Here is a 15772-nt window from a genome sequence, read left to right on the forward strand (position 1 = left end):
TTATGTTCCTGCATGAAACACTCACTAAAACTTTAGCAATTAGAACTGTTCTTTGAAAGAGTCTTGGAAGTTTCAGGTTGTGCCACTATTTCTAGCTGTCTGCTTAGCAAGTTTTCCACACAGGGGAAGCAATGGCACATTTGCTGCATGCTCTGCAGTGATTTATATCTCCTTCAGGGACATGGTTAAAGCACTGTGTTAGAACAGGGAAAATTTGAACTTCAGAAATTCCAGCTGGGGCAACCAAGCTGAATACCCAGGAAGAAGACTCTCAGGTACACATTTTGTCCTAACTTCCATATATCCAGCTCCCTTATCGTGGTTTTCTAAATTTGATCACTTTGAAAATGCTGTCATAAGTCTCTTAGAACCCCCAATCTATCGTAAATCTCAACATTTATTACAATTAAAGACATAGTTTTGTTTTGTTCAATTTTACAAATAGCACTTGTTCTATGCATATACTTAAAAATCATAAGTTTCAAAACATCAGTGAAGTTAAAATACTCCATTTATGTGCATTATAAAATAAAATTTATAACACTTAAACAACCATATATATTTTAAGCACTTGTCTTTATATATCTAAACAAAATGTCGGATTGTCCTGACTCTAGTACCAGAATAATTTTTCTCAGAACTCATTCAGAATATCTAAGTTAGCATGGCATGAATTTACTCTTTAGTCATTATTTTTCCTGCTCTGATGAGCTAGTGAATCTTACCTCTTACTGTGCTTGCTGAGCTCTGAAAAGTCTTTGTAACTTCTAAATATATTATCATAACAAACATGGAAAATACGCCCAACATCAGTGTTTAGAAGATCACACCCATATCTTATGCACAACCTTTTTTATAAACATGGTGAATCTCAAACCAGAGAAACTCGAGGACTGGTTAATTGCAAATGAACTTTCATTAGCTTTAAAGGCCTGAAAACACTGACAGAACTCCTACCAGACATTGTCCTTTTTTGGACAGAAAGAAGCAGAGAACTCATCTTGTCTTTACATAACTAAAATACTCAGCAAACCAGAATCCACACAGTTTAGCACTAAAATAATCAAACTAAACATCTTAGAAAAGATGGTTTCTTAGGAAGAGGGGCTATGTCATGAGTGACTTCCCTGGCCAGAGGGATTTGGAGAAAGAAGCCCAGGGGAAACTGAGACAGATATTACCTTTACAGTCAGTGTTTCAACATTTTAAGCCACAAATATTCTCCTAAATCATCCTAGGGAAGATCTGTATTTTTACTGACTTCCATTATTGATAGGTCACTCTTATAAGCACTGAATAAGCCTCTTTTACAAGCCTGTGTTCTTAGCAGTCTTTATAGACATTATAGAAAAGTTTTAAATGTCATATTTGGTTTGTGTTTTATTTGAAATGGAAATAAGCGGCCCACATAGGTTTAATAATTTATCTAGTGTATGGTTTGAAACACCAGGGCACACAGCTAGGATGTCAAAATACACTGTTTGGAACTGAATTGTTTAGTAAGTCTTAAAGGCAGCTATTCCAACAGTCATTCTAAAGCAAATTGTTTTTTTTCTCCTAGCTGTTGCATCTATGGGACAAGTCCAAATTTCATCTTGTGGCTGAACTCTTTTTGACGCAGTCTTTGCACAAATCTAAAATAAAGAATGGGAAGAAATGGTTTTTCCTTTCCAGTCACTGCATGAATTCCTAATGAATGGTTTCAGTGTTGTTTTGATGCTGAGTATTGCTTTAAACAGTTGGACATACACACCAGGCATCCAACTTACCTTCCTGAAGCACACATAGGCTTTGCTAGACAGAAAACCACAGCTGAACTTGATCCCAATCCGATTCCACTGCCGAACCGCAGAATCCGCAGAAAGCAGTAGAATTATTCTAATTGCACCTGGTAATTAGAGGAGAACATGAGTAGCTGGGAGAAAATTGCTAGGGAGGGAAACAATTTAACACAGAATAGGAAGTGTATTAAAAGCAGACTGAGAAAAGCAAAACCAGAGCAGCACAAGGGCGTGCTGCCTTCCCAAGCCCTGGGGTCAGGAGTTTGAGTTGGGACCGTTTCTCCCATGTAGGAGTGGGATGGAAGAGTTGCAGGCAACACAAAAGTGACTTTTTGTCTCTTGTGCAACACTGGCAGTAGAGCTTGTTGGAAGCCTCACCACAGATCAGCATTATGCTTGGTCTGAAGGGGTCTTTGCCCTGCTATCCACCCTGTGAACAAGGGGCTGGTGCTAAACGCTGTAAGCAACAGAAACAGGTCCTGGTGCCAGGGGAATTGGAAAGAATCTGGGTAGAGCTGAAAACAGTGCTCTATAAATCATGGTGTAAAGGTTACAAAAAAATAATTCAGATAATTCTTTCCCCAGTCTCAAACCTAGTCATCAAGTAATGAATACAGCACCTATTTTGTAAAAACAGACTTTGCTATTTGTTTTCCTTTTTTTTTTTTCTTTTTTGACACAATCACCTACTTATATACATGTCTGGAATCTAGTGACGTGCTTGATATGATAACTTGCAGAATTCTACCGAAAATTATTTCCCAATGACTTGCAGAGAGCATTGTCACAAGGGCTGAGAGCTGGCTGTACAAAAAATGGCTTAAAGTATTAGATTTGGAGTGTAGGGGAGAATATTTAATAGCATTCTGTAGAGAGTCATCCAGTTTAACGTCTTTATTAATAATGTGCATGTGGGAGTAAAAATACATTAATGAAATATGCAGGTGAGAATAAATTAGAACTTGAGGTGAACACCAGAGAGCACAAAGGCATAATACAAATGGGACCAAGTGAGATTAAGGAATCAGGCAGAAAATTACAAAATGAGCTTCAGATGGGAAAAATACAAACTAATATGTTTGAGGAAAATAATATAAAATACAGATATTCACAGAGTCTGAAAACTAGGGATGAAGTGTAACATGGAAGGGTCTCAAAGCAGTAGTTTGTTGAAAGCTGAGTAAAAAATTTCAGTGTGTTTTTTCAGCAAGTTATTTTTCAGTTCTTTCAAAGCTTCCCTCTTCAGATAACAAAGACACAGTAGCATTTCTGACTTTAGTACTGCAGCCCTCAGACTCAAGAACACTGGACCTATTAAAAAAAAAAAATATATATATATAAAAAAAAATCTTTTCATGATTTTTCTTTGTATTTCTACAGTGACATAACTATAACAATCACAAAGTACCACACAACAAGATGATCCAAGGACCCTGACCTGAGAAATGGAGGCCACATCCACCACAAGCAAAGCATGGTTTGATTCATTTGTGTAACCAGATTGCTTTTCTTCTCTGGTAATTTGGATGAAGAAGTGATTGATTTTGGGCTGTATTCCTGATTATATCACAGTGACCATGTCTTGTGATTTTAGGTTATACTGAATGCTGAATGTGGAGTGCATTTGATTCAGACATCATCTAGGTCTTTCCCCTGACATTACAGAGATCTGGGACTCTGCATATATGTTTTCCAAGACCAAAAAAAAAAACCCTTTTGGGGAAATTACTGGGATTTGTTGGAATATATCAGTAAATTAACCATGCACAGGACCATAGAAAAGCCAACTTGAAAAATACATAGAAGACAAAGTAAGTAATGTCTTATAGAATTAGTAAATATTTGGGTCTGTAAGTTTTTTTAACATTGTTTTATTCAGTTTGAGCTTTTTAATTTTTTTTAAATTCCCTCCATTAAAATTGTTATGAATTCTTATCCTCCCTCCTAAATTAATAATTCTGAGTCAGAACCAGATATTTTCTCAGGTATAATCATTAGCACTTGTTAAAGGCCTTCAGATGCTCTAGGCTGTGTCTTGTTAAGATTATTAAATGAATCTTTCACTTACCTCCTGGTTATTTTCCAATTTGTTTGAAGATGGCTGCAATTAAATCTCCTTCATACAAGACAAATTCCCCTAACAAGGGGCAGTTTGTAGCTCAGAGCTCTAGGTATGTTCTCCATGATCCCAAAGCAGTCTGTGTCACATAAGCTCAAGCAAGAAAAACTTTATATTCTGCTTTTTTTTCCCCTTCCTTTCTGCAGTGCTCAACAGTTTTCAAGGCTTCTGCTTCCATGAACTCCTCTGTTTCATTTGAAATTCCTACAGATCTTTCTGGTGCTGTCTGACCGTTGTTCACATCTAAACATATTTATTTTGGTTGCTCACTGTAAACAAGGCTCTAAGATAAGGGGGGCAAGAGGCCTTTAGGTAAGGTGTATCAATTCTTTTGTTCTGTGCTCTCAGACAAAGGGCAAAGTGAGAACTGCTTAAAAGCCAACTAGTTCAGATGTAATGGTACACTGTTCAGCAAGCTGACAGGGAGAAAAACAGGGTGGCATGGTGGTTGAGAAAGTATTGAACTGATGGGGATGCAAAAGAGAACAGGGACAAGGAAAAACAGACAAGATAAGAAAATTACAGCATGGGTTAGGGTTTTTTTTGGCAGGGCAAGGTAATGGGGGAGAAGAGGAGGTGTTGGTGCTTTGTGTTTTGCTTATAAGCTTACAAGTGTATTACATTATCTCTGCTAACAGGTTTTCTTCTGTTTGACACACAAAAAAAATTCAATCATAAGATTATATTGTGGTTTTGAGTATTGTAGGAAATGTTGACATCTCCTGAGATAATGGCGTTTTGTGAAGGAAATATCCTTGGGTTTTTTTGACTTTCAGTGCATAACATGAAGGAGTTTAGATGCAGATGATATACTGGGTCTCTTTGGAAGCTTGAAAACAGATTGTTACTTTGCATAATCAACTTACTGATACCCAGTGATGAGTAACTCTCTGTGAACCACAGACAAACATTTCTAAAATAAAACCGCAAACATGCTGACTTGTTTATTGGCACAAACCGCTTTGGGTCCCTCTTAAACACCATTTATTTATCTCTTAAAAATGGCAAGTAAATAATTTCATCAGTAACAGCTGTCTTGATGCCACCACAGAAAGGTAGGCTGGTAGTCAAGGCTGTGAGAACAAACCCACCCTACTCCGGTGCTGTGGCCATCAACAAGTTGGTTTGAAAATGTAAAGCACAATAAAAGTGCTTCAGCTGCTTATGTTGTCTTGAGCTGCCTGAGATATGTGCTGCATTTTCTGAGAACTAGTATTTGTCTTGTTGCTCAGATCTCATCTGTCTTTATTAATAAAATTCTGAGAGAGCACACAAGCTGTAAGTAGTCTTTAAAATTTGCATAGACCCATCCATTCTGGAAATAGCATTGAACTTTGTTCATTAGCTCTGCCAAGATTATCAGCTCTATTACCATAGTGAATATTCTGAGTGTTATGAAGTAATTGTACGCTATCATGCATTTTCTAAAACAGAAAATTGAAAAATCCTCAAGAATGAGATACCAGTATTCACAAAGAACAAAAACATTAAAAAAATCCCTCAAACTGTACATTAAATTGTCAAGTGCAAAAGAAGAACTAGTTTTTCTGTATCATGGAGAGTAGACACAATTGAAGCATGTAGAGGAAAAAAATCTATGATTGTGACAGTTATCCAAATATAAAATATATGCATAGGCCCAGAATTAAGTAATATAATATTAAAAGTTTTGGTCTTAAGTAATATAATATTAAAAGTTTTGGTCATGGGAGAGGGGATTAAAATATTAGGATGATTGACCTAATTTGTATTAGTTTTTATCTTATTTCATCCTTGGCAGTTTAAGTTTTATTTTGTTTTATTTATGTTATACCTTTTTCTGCTACATAGCTTCACTGTTGTAAAGATATTAAAAATATCTCTTCTCCCAGATTCATCTTGAACATTTTCCACAAGCTGGTCTCATAAGCTATTTGGGGAAGATGGTGCTAACTTGTTGTCCTGTTGCTGGATTATCTAAATCTCTCTCAAATAACAGTGACAATATTTTTACTCACAAAACTAAACTTGACTCACAAAATGTTTGCAAACACAAATAACTCTTTCTTCCCCTTTGATGGATGCACCTTTTTGGCACTCCAGTTAAAACTAGCAATTCCTTCTTGATTAGTGTAACATATTTATTTCCATGGAATCAGGATTGTTATTTTCCAATTAGTATTTTAGAAACTGATACTACTTTTCCACTATCATCTCTATGGTAATATATTACAGATTCTTCAACTCACAAATAATAGATGTTGTTTAAAGCAGTCGTTGATTGATCAAAATTGCCCAAATGCTCCTCCAGCTGCTTTCCACTTTTTGTTGAATTTTAAAAATGTATTGGTGTTTTTTTAGATAGGTCTTGCCACAGACATTTTGTATTTTCATAATGTGAAGTGCCACCTAGACGTTTGGAGTTCCTTATGTTGTTCATTTCTTTTGAGAGGGGCACTGCTACCACACAAGAGGATGATGAGACAGTCTAAGGATAAAACATGTTTGGAAGGCACTTGGCATATATTATTAAATGAATGGGAAATGATCATTTAAAGCAGCAGATGATTAGAAAGGAAGGCATATTTTACTTGCAAATAGGGCACAAGTTGGCAAGTAAACTTGAACAGGTTTTAATACTATTGAAATGTCATGTTAGTACTTTGTGAACATTTGCAGGAGGAGCCTTTGCACCAAAACACTCCTGCTAAAAGGAGTCCTGGGAGAATATTTCTGTAAGGAAGAAATGGCTCTAATGAGGGAGATACTGTGAACTTGTCAGAAATATTGTTAAATTACTGGACATATGCTGTCTCATTGCAACATATCTTGTGGTAAATAAATTCAAATTTATTTAAATGTCAGAGCAATTTGTAAGGAAGTCTTGGAGGAAATTCTTGTTAAAATCAAAGTTCAGGATCCTTTGTTAAATATTTGATTATGTATGCCCCCCCTTTTCAGCAATAATGAATCCATTGAAGTATACAGTAATCATCTTTTCCCCCCATTTTATTGTTTCTGACTACTTTTCAGATAATTTGAAAATAAGAATCCCACAGTTTTAAGATCTGAAAATTAGTTAATGGCTTAGTTTTTTTCCCCTGAAGAAAAAGAACTCTGTCTCTGAGGATGGGAAGGCAACTTGGAATCAGGAAAAGCATCTGACAGAGTTAATGCTGTTGCAGTTCTGTCCCTGTAAGACTTGGAAAAATTCTCCTAGTTTTGAAATAAGGAAAAATAGTTCCAAGGTGGAGGTAGAAGCAAAAATCCCACATTGTTACTGATCCTCTTCAGTGTATCCCTTCAGATAAAAAGAAGACTTGAGGAAAAAGGACGATGTAGGCAAAAGATAAAGAATGGTGAGAAAAGATGAAAAGAGGGATCTGAAAAATGCAGTCAAATGGCAAAGGGATCCTTGACATAAGCAAGGAAGTAGATGGAAATCCATGCTACATGTTGCCTGATGACTTAAAATCAATGCAATAAATAGAAGAAAAAGTATAGCAGGAGTAAGCAGAAAAATCAACACATTTCATAGCCCATGGCACATAGATTACAGCATTTTTTTTTAAGTTGGCTGATACATACATTGATTGAGGCTGTACAATACAGTTTGTTACTACTAAAATAAAGTGTTTATATCATTTGGGATTACAATGGAAAAAAAGAAATCTAAAAGACATACCTAAACTGATGTGATACTATGGCTCCAAATTCCTCAGGCAGCACAGAAATGTGGATTAGAAAGCGAATTCCCCCATTATTCCAATGAGATTATGGATTTAGGCTTGAATTTAACAGTAATCTTTCATGATTCTCTCACATCCTCAAAATTATAGGAGGATCTAATAGAAGGACGAGAAAAATCACCGTAAGACTGACATTTCCATATGCATGGGCACAGTACCAAACTATAAGTATTATAATATTATTATTATTATATTATACAATATTATTATACAAATAATATGTAATATTCTAATATAATAGTCAAAGTGCTATTCATTGGCACTAGAGGATTTTCTTTCCCTCAGTCCTGTATTAGCACAGCTAGGACACACCCTGTTAGTGATCAAACAATTTGCCATCTAAAGTTTAGATGACAAATTTAGATACAACTTATTTCAGTTGGGTACAGAGCTTAACAAAACCTGAAATACAACCTGATTTTGACTACACTAGAACTCTGTTAATCACAACACTTTTCATTTTTGCTGTAATATTTTTAATGGTATCTTTTCATCAAATTAGTATGTCATAACATTTACTTTGTGACGAATATCAAGACACATAATGGGTTGTGTAACATGATTTTTACAGGATAAGTCACCCTCTGGAAGCTAACAATGAGAACATTCCAAATGAGAGGGACTGCTAAACCCTTCTGCCTGAACTGTGTTATTCTCCCTATTTATAAAATATATGATACCAGCATCAGGCAAATGGTATTTTATTGTCCCAGCCTAGTTCTCATAAAACCTCTCCTTTTGCAATGCTCCACACACCTTAACTGTCACATAAAAGCATTAATGCTATAGATCCTTTTACTTATGCATTTACCTATGATTGATGCTCTTCATTCAAAGGCAACAGTTTTGTAATATAGAAATTGTATCACTTTTCAATCAGTTGCTCTACTTTTCCATCAGTAATATACCCAAGTTCCTGTGGCATACAAATTTAACAAAGGTAATCATCTGAGATGGAAATGTTACATATGGAAAAAAGGTTGCTTTTTCTTTCAAAGTTGAGGGATGTTTCATTTTTTGTTTTATTTTTTTTTTTGGTTTCTTGGTGGATTTTTTGGGGTTTTTTTGTTTGTTTTGTTATTTTGAGAACACGGAGAGATTCGACCTTTGTTTAGAAGTTTGGTAATAATTAAATTGAAAGAATCTAGTGCCCTCACTATTTTGGCCAGACAAGCATTTCCTTCTTGCAAACATGCTGCAAGCCCTAAATCAGTTGAATATGCTTGTTTCTTATACTTTATGCTCAAAATCAGGAGTACATCTTAGGCTGGTGCAATGTATTGTACACATGATATTCCCAAAGTATTTGTTTCTTCTCCTGCAGTTGTTTTCCATGTACCATGGTGCAAGGCTTTCCTAATGATGAAAAACAATTGTATACAAAATAAATTAATAAGAGGAGAAAATTACAGAACCAAATTTTAATCTTACAATTAAAACAGTGAACCTGGGTGTTATTTACGACATAGATTTTCATCCTAAAGTAACAACATTTTAGTACTACAATTTTTTATTTTTTCACAGAGAGGGTTGAGGAAACACTGCAAATATTACCTGTAGTTCCTAAATTTCAAATAGTGAACCTCAGGTGGCACTGAATTATTGATCAGAGCACATTCTGAACACAAAGGCTGGAGGGAGAATACTCACGCTTTTCAAACAAACCCCATCTTGATATAGAACATTAAGTCTTAGGTAGTCTCATATCTTCAATATTCTCCTAAGAAATCTTTTTGGATGTTTGTGGTTATTTCTTAATCAACATTATTTTATCCGTGGTTTCTAAAAAATTGGCACAGCTTTTCAGAAGGCAGACTGTTCACCTAGTTTCTAAGCTTGGGACCAATGTTTATTTTTGCTATCTCAATTTGATTTGATGGTATGAGGAAGCTGTCACCATCTGCTTCGATCTTAGGAGATTTGCCTAGCCATGTGAAAAATAATGAATGTGACCAGAATGTGCAGGTTGGTGAAAAAAATCACCTGGATATACTACTTTGATTTTAATGAAAAAGGAACAAATAATATAATGAGCATAGTTGAATCCCCACACACATTTTCCCCATCTAAAAATGAAGCTAGTGAAAATAATTTTCAAAGAAGAAAGATATGTGTTAAAAAAATACATTCAGACCTAGAGCAGAAACTTGATATTTCTATAAATGCTTAAGTTTTAAAGTTGCAAATTTTAGTACTGCGTTGTATTTGGATGAAAGGAAAAAAAGACTTAGATATCACCTGTAAAAGCATTAGCAAAAATATTAATTTTTTTAAGTAATGTATCAGTCAGAAATCTAAATTATATGTCTATAAGAAATAAAAAACTCTATATACATATATACACAGGTGTAAAATCTTAAATATCTGTAAATGCAGAAAAAGAAGATTTTCCTGGGAGTAGCTTGTTCCTATCCAGGGTTGTTCAAATGGCTGGAAGCCCTGACTTTTACTATCTCTCTAGTGTGTTCCATTTGCAAATGGAAACTAAAAGCAGAATTGTAATTTTTTTTCTGCTCACACCAGCACCTGAAATATTAGTTAAGACAAGGATGCAGCAGTAGCCTCTATCCTCTTCATATTTCCTCCTGTCAGCTTCCTTTCTGCCCAGTAAATTAGTCACAGAGGAAAGAAGGTAAGAAAAAATGCCTTTTACATTGTGATGAGTCTGTCAAAGTCATTTAAATTGGCTTGGAATAGCACTGCTCCAGGAAATTCGGGAAAGAATCAGTTGTTCACTTACCACCACCTTTTCTTATCTTCCTGCTCAAAGATTTGTTATTTCCTTAGATATAGAAGATAATAGACTAGATAAAATGCTTCTGGTTTAATTTGTCTGAGATTCATTACTTTAGATCCTCTGAGATCTATTCAGGAAAACTTGTGATTTCTTTTGGAATCTTTTTTACCTGTTGGAAGGCAGCTAGCAGTGCCTAGTCCAACTTCTTCCTTAGCTGCTATTCTTTTCCTAGTTAAAAAAAATTAAATAGAGAAAGAAAAATGTCTCTGCCCATTGTACAAACAATCAGAAGCTTAATTCTCATGCCAAACTTTGTAGTGTTTGCTTTTGAGTCCCTTTCAAATTCTGATCTTCAGGCTGAGAGGAGTGTAAATGTACAACATACAGGGTTTGCTAAATCTTTACCGTAGGTAAAAGGAAAGAAAATCTCCTTTACCCTGTTGAGTGTGTGGAGAGGAGGGAAGGGCAAGCCAAAACCTTCATATTTTAGTTCTTTCTTTCAGGTAAATGTTGTTCATGAATACAAAACTCCACATGTAAATCTTCCAATATCCTTTTGTCCAAACTACCCCTTCAAGCTCTACTATCTTCATCTGCATCCACATTCTTGCACTGTCAAAAGCCAATATAAGTTCTGTTTTGGTTTTAAAAATTATAGCTATGTTATTTTAAACAAATAGCCATATAATCACAATGATATTCACAAGTCTAATGTTTTCCCTTATCCTTCATAAATTTTTCTTTCTTGAATGTTTCCCTGGCAGAGTTCTACTTTTAATTTGCTGCCATCTTTTCTTTGCTAACATTAATACTCTGTTTACAACAATTACCATAATTCATTCTGGCTAAAGGTTGAGGCCTGAAAAAAATATTGTCCATCTCCAATTTTTTAAAAGTACAAATCACAGTGAATAATGTAACTTCAATTCCAATGTGGGAGCATTATTTCAAAGCGAATGACAATAATGATCTTTAAATTACATGACCCAATTCTCCTCTGACTTTTATGTTTTCCTGTAAATCAGGGGTACATTTTTGAAGGCTATAAAGCTGCACTGACCTTTAATTATAAAGGTAACTGCAGAATCAGTTTGTGTTTTTAATACCTTCAGGCAGAAATAAGACACAGATCCCCATGCTTAGAGACTCTATTTAGTTTACCTTGATGAAGAGAGGAGGCAAGATCAAGAACTGCAGCTAGGTCTTTTGGAATTTCAGAGGGCTGAAAACAATACCCATCTCCTCAAACCCTTTGCCAGCAAACATCTAGTATCCCCTTACCACATAAAATCAATGTCCCCACACTGTCCCTTACTCTAGGAAAGTGAGAACCACTCGAGAAGGCTGGGACCTTTCAGTCATCACGGGAAACTCCGAAAGTGCCTTCTTCTCTTCTCTGGGGAAGCTTTCAGATTAGAAGGGAGCATGCTGTGTCATAGATTTTGTGTAGAATTGCTGTTGCATACAAATATAATAATAATTGCAATTAAAATCTCCCACAATCCTTTTCCCCAACAAAATAAACAAACACAATGTTTTTAAAGTCAAGTATTGAAGTTGGAAATCTTCCTTGTAGCCTTCAACAAGTTTATGCCTTCAGTTTCTAGTCTCTGCAATTATTTATTTTGTTTTGCCTCTTTGCTGTCTCTCTTCCTGGTTGCCTTTCCTCATGTAAATTTTAATTTCTTAGGTGCTAATCATGTCATACCAGCAGTAACAAGAATTGGTTGTTCAATGTAGGTGGAATCTTCTGGGATTTTAGTAACAAACATCTCCACAGATTAAATGTGAAATGTTTTCTTTTAAAGGCTGTGGCCAGCATTGAAACTTTGGGTATGATTTTGTGCATGGAATGGAAATGAACAAAAGAGTGTACGGAATGTAAGGGCATGGCAACTTCCCATTCCAAAGGGCAAACTTTTGGTAAAACTATGGATGTTCACAAGACTTAATGCACAAACACACTACTATTATGTGATGAAACTGGAATATTGCTGCCTGAAGAGCCAGGTGAAATTGCAGTTTCTAGTTCCAAGAAAATCTCATTCAATTTCTTCCCTCAAAAGAAGGAAGACTGTAATGAGAATGTAGTAACACCAATGCTCCTCTTAAATCCAAACCTTTTTCACACAAATTACCCAAACCAACCAAGGGTATTCGAGCCTTGTATTTCCTCATCAACTGCTTTGGTTTTATTTGGTGTGGATTTTTATCAGTGCTCCAACACCAAAAACTTCCCTTGTCATCAACTTACATTTTACCATGTCTAGACATTGCCCAGATATAAGGAAAGGTGACCAAAATCTCCCAGCTTGATCTTTTCCTCACATCAATATATTGACACCAGTAAAGTCTAAAGGATTATGACAGTTGTGCTCTCTGTGCCTGAGAAACTACAAGGCAGAAGACAAGCTGCAATAAGCATTTGGGTCAGGACTTGTGTCAATGGAAGCAGGGTGAACTTTCAAAAGGAACAGCAGGCAGTCCAGGTTAGCCTCAAAAGAAATAGGGAACAAAAAGAGGGCTAGCTGTCTTGGCCTTTCGGCCCAGGGACAAAAAACCTCCGGTGAAGTGTTAGGAAATTCCTATGGGGATATATCTTAGCTTAAAAGAAGGGCATTTCAAACACAATGGCTTATAAAAGAATTTAAAAGGAATTTATAACTACAAACTCGAAGCCAGACTTCTCTCTGAGATTGCATGTCAACAGATATTTACAGTATATTGTGGTCAAACTCATAGATGGTAGTAAAAATTCAGATTGGTATTATGAAAGTATCACTTTAACTGTAGATAGACTTAGCCTTTTTTATTTTTTTTTCCTAAAGCATTTTGTAATGTTAAAATTATATTTAATCAGAGAGGACATTTTCTGTGAAATTGAAGGCAATGGTAAGTTAAAAGAACCTCAGCTTGAGTTGGCAGAAAGCAATTTAGTTATTTTTGTAATTCTGATGTATTTCCAAGGTCACAAACAAGACTGATTTATACAGGAAATATGAGTTAGAAAGGCTGTTTAAGTGAGCTGTAAATACTTTGCTTAGATGTGCCTAGATGGATTTATTTCTTCCATCAGCTGCACTGAAAAAATTATGATTTACCAGTAATCTTATTTCACAATTCAGTGATAGTGATAACTTTTCTTGAAAAGAAATTATTCCCCTCCCTTATTCCGCAAAATAAACTAATATTCAAAGTAGATCGTTCAGAATTTAAAAGGATTCCCTGGAACTTCACTTAACCAAGGGACACATCTGCTAAGGAGTGCTCTGCATAACAGAAAGATGAACTGAGAGGGCCTAAGAAGATTTTTACACAGGTGGCTTTTAATGAGAATGTTCCCTAAGTATTGGATGCAGGGGGAGACACATAGATTAAATGAAAAATAAATTACCACACCCAATATGCTGCTTTACCAAGGATACTCTTCCGAACATCTTTTCTCATTATTGTCTCTTCACTTTTGAGAAAAATGTCACTACTGAACCCAGCCAAATGCTATCTATAATGTGGACCATCAGTTTTTACTTATTTTCCAGGGATTCAATCAAGATATTCTAAGTGATGTGTCTGGGGCAGAAAATATAAAGCATTTGTCTCAAAAAACTTTGCTATGAAAAGATATCCAGAGTGTAATCACCTATTTCACCTCTTTCAGAATTTCCTAAAGATGGGACTCAGGTCCCACTCTGTGCTGTTAAATTCAGTGGCAGCTGAGTTGCAGAGCTGGTCTTGGCAAGCAAAGGCAACAAGGCACACATTCATAGCACCACACAGCTTAACTTGTTTTCTCCACTTCAAGTACAATATTCTCATTTTTCAAAGCTTCTCCACGTCTGGGGCAGGACATGAGTTGGTGCCAAGGGAAGGAGATTGTCAGGTATCCTGCTAAAAGGAACTCCTTCCAGAAAACAAAAAACAAAAGCATGCTCTGGAAACAGCCACCTCCTCCCCTCTCCAGGCTTTTCAACATGCCCTAAAGGTAGGAAGAAAAACTTTAAGGGAAAATACTGAAAAGGTGACGAGAAAGGTACAACTATTTATTTGTTTAAAAGATGTTCATTCCTATAGACCTCAGAAACAGGGAAAGCAGTGATGAATTAGAGGCACATTCAGGGAGGGAAGGCAAGAAGTCAGACAAATGAACATTGTGGGAACTGTGATCTCTCCATAGCAAGCAACCTTCAAATGAATAATTCAAAAATAAATGTTCTGAGATGGAGTAAGGTTAGTAAAAAACTTCATTTCTATAAGTTTACTGAAAAAGAAACTTATCTCTTATGTCAAACAAAAAGAAGTACTCTAAAGCAGGATAGTTAATCTGCATAGGATTCACAGGTTCATTTTCAGGTTAGCATTTGGACTTGGGCTTTTTTACCCTTAAATCAAAAATCTTGCTTTAGCTTTCTTCTAACAAAATTGCTCCATACTTAACTTTAACCCCAGTAATTCAATACCTGTTTTCCATAACTGCAGCAGTATCTAGAACTTTGCTTAAAATTACTATACAAGAGGAAAAACAGAAGGAAAGAATCTATAGCTGCTCTGAAATGCAAACAAGGCAAATGGTAGAAAGCAAACATAAAAGTCTCCGGGCTGGTAAAGTTTATTGGTTTTTCATTACTTACACTCATTATTGATACAAGAACCTGTCACTGTAAATTTATTCTAAGACACCTATTAACCAGTAGACAAGAAAAAGATTTAAATCCTTATTCCTACTTTGTGGGTATAAAAAAAGCATCATTATAAACAAGCCACTAAAAAGAGCTGATCAGTGACTAATTGCCACTCATAATCACTATTCTGCCCCATTATTTCTTACATCTTGTAACACCTGGATATTTAAAACTCTCCATGAGTGCAAGACCCATTAAAGAAACAAAAAAAAACCAAAAAAAAAAAAAAAAAAAAAAAAAGACCAAACCAAAAATAAAAATCCAAAGGTTTGTATTGGCTTTCAAAGGGCTGAATTTTCCAGAGCTGTTCCTCCTCCTTTGTCTCTTCAGGAGCACAAATCAAGCACAACGAAGCTTGTGAAGTGCAAAGAATTTTAAAGTACTCAGACTAGAATAAAAACTCACTCTTCATGTTGTTTGTATGAGTTTTCCTCTCTAGCTAAGAGCATCACATCCACTGACAAACATGGCTTTCAGCTAAATTCAAGGCACCAGCCACGAGAACACAAAGGACTGAAAAACCTCTGCAAGAAGAACAACAAATCAGTTATTAGTCTTTTGCATCAAATCATGGGTTACTCTAAAAATTTTACTGCAAAAAAATAAGCTTCCTGCCAAAATGCCTGTGACATATTCCTGCATTAGAGAGTATTTTATCTTAGAAGGAAACATATTTTGGGTGAATGGGGAAAAAGACATGAACAATGACAATAAAGAACTAGGATTAA

The 15772-nt window shown here is 35.6% G+C and overlaps 1 long non-coding RNA gene across 1 annotated transcript; it reads right to left on the bottom strand.

Annotated features, from left to right (window-relative positions):
• Positions 1-1767: 1767 nt before the first annotated feature.
• Positions 1768-15571, bottom strand: LOC143693490 (uncharacterized). The gene is made up of 3 exons (XR_013181194.1): positions 15450-15571; positions 7565-7724; positions 1768-1888 (listed from the first exon to the last, which is right to left on the bottom strand). It is a non-coding gene; the product is annotated as an uncharacterized LOC143693490 (long non-coding RNA).
• Positions 15572-15772: the final 201 nt, after the last annotated feature.

This window comes from Agelaius phoeniceus, chromosome 2 (genome assembly GCF_051311805.1).
Source record: "Agelaius phoeniceus isolate bAgePho1 chromosome 2, bAgePho1.hap1, whole genome shotgun sequence".
NCBI classification, from domain to species: Eukaryota; Metazoa; Chordata; class Aves; order Passeriformes; family Icteridae; genus Agelaius; species Agelaius phoeniceus.